This window comes from Gastrolobium bilobum, unplaced genomic scaffold (genome assembly GCF_033153095.1).
Source record: "Gastrolobium bilobum isolate Gb01-03AN ecotype WA unplaced genomic scaffold, APGP_CSIRO_Gbil_v1 utg937, whole genome shotgun sequence".
Taxonomy (NCBI): domain Eukaryota; kingdom Viridiplantae; phylum Streptophyta; class Magnoliopsida; order Fabales; family Fabaceae; genus Gastrolobium; species Gastrolobium bilobum.
This window is the reverse complement of record NW_026899318.1, coordinates 435,295-447,822: the sequence shown is the minus strand read 5'-3', so window position 1 is coordinate 447,822 and position 12,528 is coordinate 435,295. Positions and strand designations below refer to the sequence as shown.

Genomic DNA, 12,528 nt, shown 5'->3' with positions numbered 1-12,528 from the left:
TAAAGGCCCATTCAATTGGGCTTTGCTTTGGTTAAAATATAAAACCCAACATTTAAATTATTATTATTATTATTTTTGCTACTTCCAATAAACTAAATAGCTATTAGCTTTGATCCAAAAAAAAAAAAAAATAGCTATTAGCTAATATGTAATTGATCAATCCCCATTCATTGAAGGAAAGGTTGGTCAACAATTTGGAGAGTTTGCTTCTACACGGAAACGAAGACTTTCGAGAACAAATATTAAACCGGGAAGAAAAAAGGGGAAAAAGTAAATAAAGTCTAAGCGCATATGGCACGAAAAGGAAATCCGATTTCGGTAAGACTCGATCTGAATCGTAGTTCATGAAATATGTGGGTCCCACAACTATTTTAGGTGTCAAAAGAAGAATTTCTGCTTCATAAAAAAATTATTATCTTTTTTATGGGCTTCTCTTTTTTCTCACATCACATGAGGTATCTCACCATTTGTTAACAAAAAATAATGTGAATCTCGATGTCTCACAACATACATGAGAAAGTTATCTCCTATTGCATGGAAAATTATATCTTTTTTAATACTTCCATTTTCAAATGAAAAATAATATTAAAAAAATTTAGATTAAAAAACAAAATTTGTTGCGTAACTTACTTACTAGAATTTAGGGGTGTTAACGGGTCGAGCCGAGCCGAGGTTTGATCTTAACGGGTCAAGCCTGTATTTAAACGTGTCCGACTGGCCTTAGCCTGTTACCTGTTATGAATATAATATTGGCCTGTGGCTTGGTTTATTTGCATAAAATAAAAGCTTGTGTGAAGCCTGTCTTAGCCTGTTAGCATGTTAAAGAATAAAAATAAGAGAACAGAATTTCACAAAAAATCAATTTCCAGATAGAAACCTTAGCTTCCAATTTGCAGCAATAATTTACAAAGTCTACAATAAATAAAAAAAATCAAAGTGAGAGAAGGTAGATAACAGGTTATATTATCTTAGCCCATTATAAAAAAAGTGCTAACAAAAATAAAAATAAAATAAATAAAATAAAAAATAAATTGACACAAACGAGCAGTGCACAATGGAACGACTGAGTTTTTGTGGGTTTGTTTGTGTGAAGGAGGATGAAGGATAATGTAGAACAACACTAGTAATTCCATAAATATACATAAATTCAATATATATCCAAATAGCATAATATAGAACAAAATCATTCAAAAAGTCTGTTAAACCAATAAAATAGGGTGAAATAAATTGATGAGAGAGAGTTATTACAAGTAGTATAAAAAGTATAAATAAATATTTATATACTAGGCTAGCCTGAGAGACTTTAAGGCCGAGCTTCTGAATTAGAGCTTGGGGCTTTTTTATTAAACGAGCTTTTATACAAGTCCAAGCCTGGTTCCAACACGAGCTTTTATTAAACGAGCTCAGGCCTTTACGAGCCGAGCCAAAGGCCCCTGGCTCGTTTACCACCCCTAACCAGAAAGTTCCATATTGACTATAGTGGAGCTAGGGGTGGTAAATGAAGCAGGGGCCTTTGACTCAGCTCGTGAAGGCTGGAGCTTACATATCTAAACTTGGTTTTGGAATCAGACTTAGACTTCTATAAAAGCTCGTTTAACAAAAAAAGTCTCAAGCTCCAATTTAAAAGCTCGGCCTTGGAGTCTCTCGGGCTGGCCTAGTATATTATTGTATTTTTATTTTATATTTTTATATTACTTGTAATAATCCTCTCTCTTCAATTTATTTTATCTCATTTTATTTGTTAAACAGACTTTTTAAATGATTTTGTTTTATATTACGATGTTTGGATATACATTGAATTTATAAATATTTATGGAATTATTAGTATATTATGTTTAGATAAACTTTTGTTGTCTTATTTTTTTAAAGAGGCTAACACGTCAGCTAAACTAGGATTTTATTTTTTTGTAAATACGTCAAGTTACAGGCCGATTATTATATTTATAACAGCTAAAAAGCTCGACTCGGCTCGGCCCGTTAACAACACTAAGTAGAGCCAATGAATCACTAAGATTAATTTAAACATAAAAATAAACCTTTTGAACATTCGCATTATATTATAGCAAAATGAACACATGTTATCAGAATAAAACTGTATGAATGTGGCGAAAATTATTCTCCGCGATTATATTTTTCAATAAAAACATTTCTGTTAAATTACATCAATAAAAAAATAATATTAAATATAGCTCACAAATATAGATATAGTTAGCTGCTGATTTTCACACGTCATTGATGATTGAAGATCAAAACAGACAGCAAGGTCAAAAGAAAAAGATCATAGCTCACAAGGCCATGAAGTTAAGTTAGCACATACTGTAACTTCAATTGACTATAGCATGACCCATCTTCCAAAGTGTTTTGCGAATCCAGAGATGAAGAGAGCAGATCACAAATTCAAATGTTTTCGGTCCCAAAAGACATACTCTTCTCATCATAGTATCTACCATATGTAGTTAACAATTTTTTCTTCTTTCAACAATACCATGTAACCAAAATAATCTACCTTGCCATCATACTCTTGTCTCAGCAATACTTCTAGAGCAATATATGCTGAAGTTCCCACAGTTGACTTTGGTTGCAAATGAAGCACTGAAGACTGCAAATAACAACATCTATCAGATTTCCAAGGTACAACAATGATCTTTAAACCTTAAAGAAAAAAAACTAGGATCTAATGATGATCTAAATTTGTGAAGTCCCTCATTAGATTGAATAATGAAATATTTAAGTGCTTACAAGCCAGAAGAAAATTGAATCAATGAATTAAAAGGATGACAGCAAAATACAAGTCAGTCATGGTGGATTTTAATTTCAATGTACTCTAAAACAAAAGACACAGATATGCTTAACAACATCAAAAGGTGCAAAGGCCAAGTTATTGGATTTCTCAAGAAAATGGGAAACATTTTATAGTTATTTTCATACACCATTGCACCTATAAGGAGAACATAGACACAAGCAGAAGCAGTTCAAAATTTTAAACAGAGTAAGGGAATGCCACTATGCGAGTGCTCTTTAGAAGTTCAAACATGCCTTCTCCCGACCGAATTATCACCCCATCCATGACTTGATAATGGATGGAACATTAGCTTTTTATCAAAGCTATATACAACAACTTTGCGGGCTTACAATTTAGACAAGCCAAACTCTAACACACCGCATTGCATAATGAAGCACAAGCTCATTAAAAAATTTAGATTATCAAAATTGACCATAAACAGTCATGTAGAATTGCCCTTTTCCAATATCCCTAATTACTGAAATCATCTTTTCTCAAGATTAGAAGCTCCCTAATTCAATCATCAGTCATCACGGTCAAAATCTGAAGAACAAAAGCAACTCACATAAGGAAACTAAAAAAGCACTCAGAAGCATAAAGTTATTGGAGGTAAACATAAAAAGACGGATTTTGACAAGACTTTGTAAGGTTCAGGATAAGAAACACAGTGGGGCAAAGATAAAATCATGTGTAACAATCTACCCTGTTCCTGCACGCTATGATCAAAGGGACAATATATCTTCTCACACGACACAAACCAAGTACTCAAAAACTTTAAGCAACTACAAATACATCTTAAGCACTAACCCTGTGAGCATTGAGAAAAAACTGGGAAGATCCCAAGAGCAAGGCAGATGGGATTACCAAAGGTCGACAGGATGAAAGCCATATCAACACTCAAAAAGTCAATCAACAACACAGGTCAAAATCAATGAAAAAGACAATACTTAATCTAAACTTAAGTAGCAGTGAGATCATTGCATAACTCAACTCCTGTACTAATCATTCAAACAAATTCAACAATAGAAAAGCTCCAATTAATTGTGCAGCAAAGACCTCAGGAAAATGGCAGGAACTTCAACACCTAAGACAACTCAAACAATGCAACCAAAATATGCTTGTGTATTTAAATCTTCGCTCTCTGTAAAAATATCACAAGAAAATTACAGCCAAAAAAAATAAAAAATCCAGCTCTACCATCCATAATTTGGGGTAAATAGAGTCAACCATGCACCCAAAAAAAAGTCAACTAAAAAGGATAATGAATTCCAAATAATCATATCAGTTTCAGCTAGATTGGTTATCTGAAACAATAACAATGGACAACCCAGCTTTATCCCACTAAATGGGGTTGGGCAAATGGATCTATAGATACTATTGGGCTCCATTAAATAAACCAAAAAAGTGGAAGTGGTTGATATAGAATGGAATCATCCAATCAGAATCTTTCATCTAACGCACAAATTTTTTTTTAATGCTAACTCGAGCTTGGGGCCTCCTTATTTGGACACAGTTCAAAAATTAGTTGTGCCTTTTATTATATGTAATCTAAAAAAATTCCTAACACTATTATGTATAAACATTAAAACAATATCTAATGCTCACAAGATACCTTGACTTCATGGATGTCCACATTGATAATGTGTAGGAACCGGTCATTGAGCACGTACTCTACCTAAGAAGCCATATTAATTATAGTCAGCATAACAATATCAATTAGAACAATTGCCTCTAATTTACTAGGGGAAAAAAATCCCAGCCATCATCAAGTGACAAATTAGCTCAAGTTTTAAGTTAAAAGATTGCAAAGCCACAAGTTTCACCAATATTCAAGTTCTTTTATCTTACTATCATAGGTCAATATTTCTTTTAAGCTATGAATAAACCTAGGCTAGGACCAGGGCAAGGAAAAGAGGCTATGTAGCAAGTATTATGATTTGAATATGCACCTGAATATCATAAATTTATTATTATTCAATGAGGAATAGGTACAACCAACAGGTTGTGTTTAGAAACAAGATAGTTGAAAGTATACAAAAAGGGCATCCCTCTACTAGAACAAGCAGCCAGTAAAATATAAAATCTACCCTTGTATGTACTGCCGAAAAACAAGAAAGACAATGTCAACATCAGATAAATCATTACTTGTGATCGAAGAAGTTCCTTGTATGTACTGATTTCTCTCAAAGCAATAGTAAATTTGTCCATAACAGATCCTGGGAATATCAAAACAAAAATTATCAAAATCAATAGCAAAGATAAAGTTTCATCTAATGAAACTAAATGCAAAATTATGTATATTGAATGGAAGCACAGAGGTTTAAAAAAGCAAGGGCAAAGAGTAAATAAACAAAACATGCTTTAGAATATCTGTGGCAACTTTGACCGTATTTCCTAAGGGATTTTGGAAGCTCGATTAATGGCTTTAAAGTATTATGCACAGCACTGGAGTATACCTCCAGCAACAATATGACTTGTTATACTCAACCTAATTTTCTGGTAGGTTCAGGGGTTATATAACCCAAGATAACCTTCAAGTAAACATGTTTCCAGTTATTGCTTCTTCTTCTTTTTTGGGATACACCAGTTATTGCTTCTTACTTAGCATATCACAAAGAAAGTCATTTAGTTTTATGAGACAGTGCAAGTGGTGGGGAGAGACCAATAAGGCTTACCTCCCAAAGCAACAAAATGAGGATCACTATTCCCTCCTCCAAAATTTTGTGTCACTAAGATACTATCTCTAGACTATTGTATGCTACCTTAAAGGTTGTGAAGTGTGAACCAAATAAAGATTGTACATTTTGTCTTATTATCTGCTGAGCCATGTTCAATTGCCTATTTTTTTTTTAATTATGACTTTAATCTTGACATATATAAATACATAATTAAACTACTAAGATTTTCACATCCTTCATTATGTCCTGAAAGCTTCCTCCTATTCCTAACAAGGTTAAGAATGGATATTAACATACCTCTTCACAAACTGGAGAAACATGTGAGGTGAGATTTTCCTCCACCTTGGAAGTCTCGTGTCCCTAAACATGCTCATTAATTAGTTCAAATGTTCATAAATGACAGAAAGCACTAGGAGTTGCTATAAAATCAAAATGATTTTGAACAACTATAGGAAATAGCATTTGCTGAGACACAATTAAATGGAATCCCTATGCATTATCAAAGATTAACAAAGAGCGTAGAATGAGCTATCTCACCTATGAAACTACTTTCTCTTCCTCAACGTGAAACTCACATTTTCTTGAACTTTTGTGATCACCATTCTGAACCATCTGCAATTCCATAATACGTATGTTTAGGAATCCATACAAGGGACATAAATTATCAGCTAAATCATAAATAGATAAGCAAGTGAAAACTGAAAAAAGGATTGCAGGCCCACCTTCATTATTTCAATATCATTCCATGGGCCCTTATCAGAGCGCATACATCCTCCTTGATCAGCACATGTACAAGTACCTCCTAAAAAGTCAGGCAACTCACTGACAAAGCAAAACCAATGAATGTGTGAAGCTTCTCAATATCCTTAATTTAGTCAATGTAACAGGAAGACTTTAGATAGAGAAGAAAGAAAACTGAGGAGTGAAAAAAAAAATGGATCGAAAGTACTCATGAAATAAGAAAAACCAGATACTGCTATATTCAATCTAGTCAGGAACTCACCTTGCATTAATTATCTCAAGCAATTTAGTGTCATACTTGTTGCCAAGAACCTGATAAATTATAAATTTCAGTGACAATTCTGTTTTCCTGAGAAAACAAACAGATTTAGGGTAAGGTCTATATGCTCACATGGATTTTTGCTGTGGTCTTAGGATCAAGGAAGGATTTTATGGTGTTCCACAGTATTCTAAATCCAGAACCTGCATTGATGATGAACATGCGATTCAAGGTCTGCAGTGAACCAACCAATTTCATGATATTACTTAGTAATCCATGATATTTATTCACATTAAAAAACATTTTCCCCATAATTCTAACCAAAATAGAAAAAATAAAATAAAAATAAATACCTCTGGATAGTTGTCACTGTCAATCTTCTGAAGGCTAGTAACGAGTTCCCTAGCATTTTTGGTGAAGTTTTTAAGCCCCTGTAGCATTGATAAATATTCAAGTTTCAGCAGCTTTTGATATTTCCCCCCCGTATTATAGATATCAAGGTTCATTTTGTGTCACTGAAGGAATAAAAATAAATGAATGAATGCCAGAGATTTACTTTCACATAAAGGCCAAAAGTGACTTCCCTCAAAAGCAAAAAGATCCAATCATTTCAGAGCTAAAAAAACTAGAAGCCTAATCTTGGCCTATGAAAATTTACAAAGAAAATAAGCTTAAATTAAAAACGCAGGTTTCGATTTACCGAGTGGGGAGCCGAATATCACGCGCCAAATCCGAAATGGAGGTATCATCAGAATCACGATCGAGAGATCGAATCAATGGTAGAGCTTGCCAAAAACGTGGAGAACGGTGACGAAGCCGTTGAAGCAACATGTTAATTCCGGCGCTGGATCTACCTTCGACTCCACCGGACCTGTTTCCACCACGGCCGAGACGGTAACGGCACATACCGGCGATGGAGCCATGACCCCCTCTCGCCGCTGTCATCATTGCTCACCGCCCATTGGGATCAGAGGTGGACAATGAATTGTAATGGATTGGAAAAAATAAAATAAGAAAGGGGGGGAACGAGGGATTAGGTTTAGGGGGATGAGAATAAGAAAGAACAAAAATAACTCAGGGATTAGGTGAAACCGGATGAAAATAACACTCGTTGTTTTGCGACATTCTATTATTGGGTAGAAATGTAGTTATATTAATGTCGCTAACTAGCTTTTTTTTTTGTAGTGTTATAGCAAAATGAACACATGTTATCTTATCAGAATAAAACTGTATGAATGTGGCGAAAATTATTCTCCGCGATTATATTTTTCAATAAAAACATTTCTGTTAAATTTTAGAATCCAACTTTTTATGCAAGGATACAGGTTGTTGTTAACAAAAATAGAGGCTATTGTTGTCACACTCTGAAGGCATACAAACTAAAAACATCTGAAACAGAGAGAGTGTATCGCCTCATATTCCGCTCTCATGACATAGAGACTAACCATTTAATTAACTATACAAAAGCCTCACCAAAGACAAAAGAAGAAAGCAAAGTCCCTCCCACAACTCCAACCCTCAACCTATATGCATGCATGCATGTTGTTTCTCATTGTCTCTCTCACTCTCCCTTTGTTCATTATCTCTCTTCCAAGGGTGGCCCTTTATCCCGTGCACCGTTTTCATGGCAAGGAAGGGCCTTTTAGATGGAACAGAAGAACGTTATGGATCAATGTCATTTTGCATGAGACTTGTGTCCCCTGTGCGACGTAAAATAAGACATTGGCAGAAGCTGTTCAGGCTCAAGCGAGGACGTTTTATGTTCTGGGGCTTAATGGTTTTGGTTTTTATGTGTGTCCTTACCAAGCTTGTGTTGTTTAATATGTTTTCTGATCAGTTGTCCTTGAATCCTGAAATACATTCAAACGTGGTGGAAGAGGTACCTTCACCAAACAAGTTGCCGGTATATAAATGTTTGTTCTGCTAGATATTTTATATCATTACTATACCTTACTATATTTTTCATAAACTTTATGATTCATCCGAAAACACGTAATTATATACAACTAGGAAAGGGAGAAAGGTAAATATGAGATATGATCTTTCTTACATCCACTTGCAAAGGACTTCTACTACCTGGGCCAACTAACATGAGTTACATTTTTTTTCCCTTGAAAATTATGCAACTTTAATTTATTCTACTAATCTTGTGCTTACCATAAATCTAGCACAAGTGAAATGTATATATTTTATTTAACATGGTTACTTACGATTAATAAATGTTAAGATTTTGTTCGGACCGACGAGCAGCAGATAGAAGAAAAGTTCTTAAATAAACTTTCATCCGAAGAAAAATCATTAATTAACCTCCTATTATATCTTATATGATATTTTTTCCTTCTTTTTCCATTCATTTCTTTTTCTCTTCTTTTCTCAACATAAAAAAAATATCAAAATTGTATTTTCACCTTTTGTTGCCTTCCAAAAAATGGGTTGAAATTTGTGACAGAAAATAAGTTTGTTTGCTCTATCAACCGACCTTGTTATGTAAGATTATCATACTGAAATAAAAATATCTAATTGTTCCGGAATTGGACTAATATATAGTGTTATTATTACCAATAAAAAGTTGGAGGTGGTTTAGTCCTTTGGTGTGTCCGCTTCATATTTTGTTGTTCACAATGTAATCAATATTAATATCATTTGTTGTTTCATTAAGATTGTGATGCTAGTTTTCGTCTGATATCTGTTAGTTAGACTCTCGAAATATGGAAGCATCCCAACAATGACAAGTACTACAAATGCATGAGTCGAGCGAAGAGTGATGATACATGTTCGTCCAAAGCTCTTTCTTGTTCAAGATTTGAGTAAAATTCAGTATAAGTGATTCTCACTCTGCAATCTTTGTAACTAGGAAAGATTTCTATTCTACAGGGAAAGGAAACACCACAAATGGCTACATTTTGGTTCACGCCAATGGAGGATTAAATCAAATGAAAATCGGAGTACGCAATCAAATTTCATTCACAATTTTACTCTATTTTATTTATTTTTCAAATGTCTTGTTTACTTCAATCTTGTGAGATATAAACATATTTTCCATCAAATTGCAGATAAGTGACATGGTTGCTATTGCGAAAATTATGCAAGCTACTCTGGTTTTACCTACACTAGATCATGGTTCCTTTTGGACAGATCCCAGGTATGGATTCTAATCTACTTGAATTTCCAGTCAAAGAAATTTGCCTCTCCCTGATTTTGTACTGTTCTAAATTTTATTTGTCTCAGTGATTTTAAACAAATTTTTAACTGGAAGAACTTCGTTGAAGTTTTAAATGATGACGTTCAAATAGTGGAGTCTCTACCACCCCAATTCGCAGCAATTAAGCCAGCTTTGAAGGCTCCGGTTTCTTGGTCCAAGGCAATAATACTACACATTATCTACATAGAAAGTTCTACCACACTCACAAAGTAGCTATTTTAGTTTTGAATCTAAATATTTTGTGATGGCTTTGAAACATGTAGGCCAGTTATTACAGTGGGGAGATGTTGCAATTATTGAGGAAACACAAAGTGATCAAATTTATCAAAACTGATTCTCGCCTAGTCAATAATGGTCTAGCTACTTCAATTCAGAGAGTACGTTGCCGTGCCATGTATGAGGGTCTTAGATTTGCAGTCCCAGTGGAAGAGCTTGGAATGAAGTTGGTAAATAGACTTAGAAACAACAACACCCCTTACATAGCTCTCCATTTAAGGTAATTTATGTGATATGGTTTACCTAGTTAATTAAAATATAATTACATATTGTATCCTATCTTGATGTTATCTCAACCTAAAACTTTAAGAGATTGAGTTTATGAGTGTAGTTTTTACTTGGGACATTTCTAACCAATGTGAGGCTTTATTACTCTCACTTGGATTCCTAACACATGTTATTATGAATTTTGACCTTTCTCTCACAAGCAAATGACCATATTGCAGATATGAAAAGGACATGCTTGCTTTCACTGGCTGCAGCCACAACCTGACAAATGCAGAAGCCCAAGAGCTTAAAAAGATGAGATATCAAGTGAAACACTGGAAGGAGAAAGAGATTGATAGCAAATCAAAGCGACTAAGGGGGAACTGCCCCATGACTCCAAGAGAGGTTGCTGTTTTCCTTGAAGCACTTGGCTATCCTCTTGACACAAAAATTTATGTAGCTGCTGGCAAGATTTATGGCTTAGATGGAATGAAACCCCTCCAAACCAAGTATCCTAATGTGCTCTCACACTCCACTTTAGCCACAAAAGAAGAACTTCAACCCTTTGAGGGCCATGACAATCAACTTGCTGCTTTGGATTACATCATAACATTAGAAAGTGATGTTTTTGTTTACAGCTATGATGGGAATATGGCCAAAGTAGCACGGGGTCATCGAACATTTGAAGGGTTTCGTAAAACCATTAGCCCGGACAAGTATTGATTCTATTAAACAACATTTCAGGATCTATATATGTTAGTAGACAACTAGCATATAATTAACATTAATCCAATTCGTTTCTTTCTAATGGACCTTAATGTTCTGCAGGAAAAGGTTCGTGAGGCTGATTGATCAGTTGGACAATGGTTTGATTTCTTGGGACGATTTCTCATCCAGGGTTAAGAGCATACATGCAAACAATATTGGAGCTCCTCATCCTAGAAAAATTCAACGCCACCCCAAAGGGGAAGAGAACTTTTATGCAAACCCTTTCCCAGGTTGCATTTGTGAGAAGTCACAAGACATGCACAATGATGATGGAAATAAGTTATGACTCAAGACTTAACCTATAGGTTTTGAGCCATTAGATGAAATACATCAGCTTCGGATGTGTGTAAATATATATATGATGAGCGATTTGGTTCTTTGAGCTGCAGAAGCCAGTTGCTCAACTATTTCGATTTGTATATTAGAGTAGATAGAACAGGCTAGTTGGTAGTTCTGACATTAACTATAGTATCATTAGTCATATTCTGTTTTGTAATGTAATTTTTAAGTGTACTTTGAATGTTACATTAGCCTTGTAGAGGAATGTCGGCTTTAGAAATAAACACGAAATTAATTAAATCTTGTAAGTCAGCTGATTTTGTTTGGTGATTCAGAAAAAACGTATTGCATTTTTGTGCACAATCTCAATTCTGAGGCTAAAGATGAATGTAGGTCTTACTCTCTAGAAAAGATACAATAATTAGTGTACTTATATCTTTCTTTCATTAAAATAAATAAACAAAAGAAACTGGAGAAAAATTATGTTTATATAATGTAATTTATAAAAAGTTCTAAACAAAAATATAAACTATCCTAACAAAGAATACTCTATATATATTTTTTTACTTCAATTGTTCATTCTTTTTTTTCTTTTATCTGCTCGAAACTCGTTGAATACAATTACCTTCACTTCAATGCAGGTTGGTCAACATAAAAATAATTTCTTGTTCTTCAAGTTTATCAGTGCAATAGGCAATAGCAGGCAACCTTGAGTCTTGCCTAGCACATCGTTGGTATTTTATCAATCAAAATTGTGATCAACCTTAAAACCATATATTTTTGAAAAGATTTTTATACTTTTGCTAAAACTAGACTTTGTTGAAGAAAAATGAAATGCCGAACAGGGGAGTCAGGAATCCAACAAACAAAATACAGCAAAGAGAACCAAAACTAATAGAAAGAGACCACTTTACAGAGCTAGAAATTTTATTTATGATAAAAGTTATCCATATATGAAGAAAAAAATAAGTTCATAAAAAATATGTGACTGAATATTAGTATACTTTAGGTTTGAGATTGGAAAAAAACTAAGAGAATTATAAAATAAAAAAAAAATATTATTAAATTAATAAAATATAATTTATTTTTATTTTTTTAATTATTTTTATTTTTTAGACTGATTGACACGCGAACCTACCACAAAACGAGGTGAGTTGAGATTTTCAACCCATATCAAAATGCAGGGCGGGACGGCCCAACCCGTTTATGGCATAATTTTATTTTTCTCTTTTCTTTTTAGATGACCCCACATAAGGCCCTCACACTTTCTTTTAATAAACAAGGCTTACACACTTTTATATGTATGTAGGTAGGGATGTGCATGGAGCGGTTCGAT

At 34.0% G+C, this 12,528-nt stretch overlaps 1 long non-coding RNA gene and 1 pseudogene across 2 annotated transcripts; one reads left to right on the top strand and one right to left on the bottom strand.

Moving 5' to 3' along the window:
- Nucleotides 1-2,115: 2,115 nt before the first annotated feature.
- On the bottom strand, nt 2,116-7,491 carry LOC133289604 (uncharacterized). 2 transcript variants are annotated; one of them, XR_009748505.1, is made up of 10 exons: nt 7,161-7,491; nt 6,814-6,891; nt 6,593-6,694; nt 6,464-6,513; nt 6,183-6,282; nt 5,998-6,072; nt 5,758-5,820; nt 4,928-4,998; nt 4,395-4,457; nt 2,116-2,599 (listed from the first exon to the last, which is right to left on the bottom strand). It is a non-coding gene; the product is annotated as an uncharacterized LOC133289604 (long non-coding RNA). The 2 variants fall into 2 exon arrangements; XR_009748506.1 differs by having other exon boundaries at nt 6,593-6,663.
- A 593-nt stretch (nt 7,492-8,084) lies between these two features.
- Nucleotides 8,085-11,199, top strand: LOC133289547 (O-fucosyltransferase 19-like; annotated as a pseudogene).
- The last annotated feature ends 1,329 nt before the right edge of the window (nt 11,200-12,528 follow it).